General features: G+C 41.3%; 1 pseudogene; it reads left to right on the top strand.

Annotated features, from left to right (window-relative positions):
* The first annotated feature begins 522 nt into the window (after positions 1–522).
* On the top strand, positions 523–627 carry LOC118150802 (small nucleolar RNA SNORA70; annotated as a pseudogene).
* Positions 628–3,336: the final 2,709 nt, after the last annotated feature.

The following is a 3,336-nucleotide window of genomic DNA, read 5'->3' as shown; positions in this document are numbered from 1 at the left end:
ATATAAACCTGAAAACAGGAAAACAATAATTCTAGACTCTCAGAAGTGAGAACTGATAGAAATTTCAGACTCAAAAAAACTTTAGGCTCACATAATCCAAAGCTCTCATTTTACAGAAAAGGGAAATTCAGGCTCCAAGGGGGCTCTTCTTGTCCTATATTGTACAACTAGTTAATGGCAATGCCAGGCCTTACTAAATCTCAGGGAGAGTCTTACCTACTAAAAATGTGAGCTGAAAGATTGACAGATAAAGTTATAGGAAGCCTGGTGTTGGCCTCAAACAATCCAGGACAAGGAGAAGAGGACAAAAAGCAATTTTGGCACATATGGATGATTGTTGAGGCTGCATGATATATAAATGCATAGTCATTATAGTCTCTTTACTGTACATGTCGGGAATTTTCAACAATAAAAAGGTTTTTAAATGTAGGATAATTCCAGTCTACCAGGCTATGCCATACAGTACTCACCACAGTATCTTGGAACTGGTAGGTATTCAAACAGGAGAGTTGGTTGATCAGGTTGATAAAGGATAAAAAAAAAAAAAGAAATAGCAATGGCTGCAAACAGCAGCTTCCTTGGTAGTGTTCTTTGTATGGGTTGCTCTAAGGGACCTTGGAGACAGGCTTTCCAGATATATGTTCACGTGTCTCACCTTGCACTGCCCCAATGTAGGCTCCAAACAGGCATGTGAGGTGCCTTTGGAAAGCCCCAGGGCACTGTGGCCAGGGTTCACATTGGCCAAGCGATCATGTCCATCTGCACCAAGCTGCAGAACAAGGAGCATGTGATTGAGGTCCTGCGCAGGGCCAAGTTCAAGTTCCCTGGCCGCCAGAAGATCCACATCTCAAAGAAGTGGGGCTTCACCAAGTTCAATGCCGATGAATTTGAAGACATGGTGGCTGAGAAGCAGCTCATCCCAGACGGCTGTGGGGTTAAGTACATCCCCAGTCGTGGCCCTCTGGACAAGTGGCGGGCCCTGCACTCATGAGGGCTTCCACTGTGCTACCCCCTCATAATATGAACCAATAAATTTACTTCCTGTCAAAAAAAGAGAGAAATATATCATTGAAGGTTACACTGCTAGCCTCTGCAGGCAGCTCCCTCCTTTGAAAGAGAGATCATGCTGCTACACAATAGCCAGAGCCTGTTAATTCTGACATTGCACTTTACCTCTGAAGTAAAATAACACCCCTTTCATCTCTCTGCTGTTAGTAGCTGTGGTGGGCAGCATAATGGCCTCCCCAAGATAACTGCATCCTTATCCCTGGAACCTGGGAATATGTGAGTTTACATGGCACATAGGAATTAAGGTAGCAGATAGAATTGAGGTTGCTAATCAGATGACCTTGAGATAATATCATCTTGAATTATTGAGGTGGGCCCAACACCATTACAATGGTCCTTAAAAATGGAAGTGGGAGAAAGGAGAACAATCAAGGTCAGTGCCATGCCATGAGAGAAGGATTCAATTGGCTATTGCTAGCTTTGGAGTTAGAGGAAGGGACCACAAGCCAAGGAATATGGGAAGTCTCTGGATGCTGAGAAATGCATGGAGACAGATTCTGCCCTAGAGCCTCCAAAGGGAACACAGTTCTTCCTTGACTTTAGCTTGAGAGCCAGTTGAGATTTCTGACCTCCAGAACTTTAAGATCATAAATTTCTGCTGTTTTAAGCCACCAAATTTGTAGAAACTTATTATAGCATCAGCAGGAAACTATTACAGTGACTAAGTTCCACTAATGCCAGGTCATTTTCCTATTTTGATTTTAACTTATGCATGTTATCTTTATGCATTACCACTATATATTCAACTCCATTGTCCCATCTTTGCTGTAAGACCTATGTGTCTTTTGTCAACATTACAGTGGTCATAAATGCAAGTAGCAGCAAAGATATTAATGGGAGTTTGACTGACAAGCCTGGGGTAATGTCAGAAAAAAAAAGAAATAATGGTGTCAAAGTGTTGATGAAATGTTACTTGCAGAGCCCTGCCTGTACTGCCTGTCTTCCTGTGGTTTTCCCCTCATGCTTTACTTCATTCTTACACTGCTATAAAGACATACCTGAAACTGAGTAATTTATGAAGAAAAGAGGTTTAATTGACTCACAGTTCCAAACAGTACACAGGAGCATGTTTTGGGAGGTCTCAGGAAACTTACAATCATGACAGAAGGCAAAGTGTCAGCAACACCTTCTTTACATGGCAGAGTGGGAGAGACAGAGTGAAGGGGAAGGTGCCACATGCTTTTAAACAACCAGATCTCCTGAGAACTCTATCACAAGATAGCACTAGGGGAATGATGCTAAACTCTATCACAAGACAGCACTAGGGGAATGATGCTAAACTCTATCACAAGACAGCACTAGGGGAATGATGCTAAACTCTATCACAAGACAGCACTAGGGGAATGATGCTAAACTCTATCACAAGACAGCACTAGGGGAATGATGCTAAACCATTAGAAACCACTTCCATGACTCAATCACTTACCACCAACATCCAACACTAGGGATTACAATTCAACATGAGATTTCAGTGGGGACACAGACCCAAACCATATCACCCTATGTTCTGTTATCTTCATCTTAGTTGACATATCTAGTTATGTGGCCATTTTATCTTGGAAGAAAATGCCAACATGTTCTATTTAATAAAAAAATAAACTTTATACTCAGTCTTCAATGTGCTTGCTTGCCAAATGTGATGGTCTTAAGGGATTGGAAATGAGGGGAGACATGTTCCTGAAAAATTCAGTGCTCAAATGTATTATAGCTTATCAGTTGTACACTTGTGGGGAAGGCAGATTTTATCAAATTCTGTAGGCAAGATGTTCAAACTTGATAAGTTTGAAATAATTTATTTTCAAGTTTTCAAGAGCCATATTTTATTTGTAAATAGTTCCTATCATGGGAGTAGACTTCCTTCTTTCACCTCAAGAAATCAGATATGTATAATTGATCTTTGGGAGGAAGTTAAGATTCTGAGTCACTCCTTATCTTCTGTAGGATTTACTAAGTTTAGAAGGGAGAGAACAGTTTTAAGGCTCTTATGGTTAGGAGCCTTTAGGTGGTCTGTCACCAGTTCATGGATTGATATAATTGCAAGACTGAAATGACCTTCAGGTACCATAGTAGCTAAAACCCTCTGGTGTCCAAGAGGCGTCATTGCCACATTCCCGGCAAGGCATGGCCAACCTCTGGTTCACCACATCCAGAGGAAAGGAACTCACTAATCCTGAGGGCAATTATTCTATTTATTTGACAAACATAAAAGTTAGCAAGTTGTTCCTTATATTGAGCCCAAATCTGTTTTCTGGAGGCTTCTGATGTTGC

The sequence above is a fragment of the Callithrix jacchus genome, chromosome X (assembly GCF_049354715.1).
Source record: "Callithrix jacchus isolate 240 chromosome X, calJac240_pri, whole genome shotgun sequence".
Taxonomy (NCBI): Eukaryota; Metazoa; Chordata; class Mammalia; order Primates; family Cebidae; genus Callithrix; species Callithrix jacchus.
Note: the sequence above shows the minus strand (reverse complement) of the source record. Positions and strands in the feature narration are given on the sequence as shown.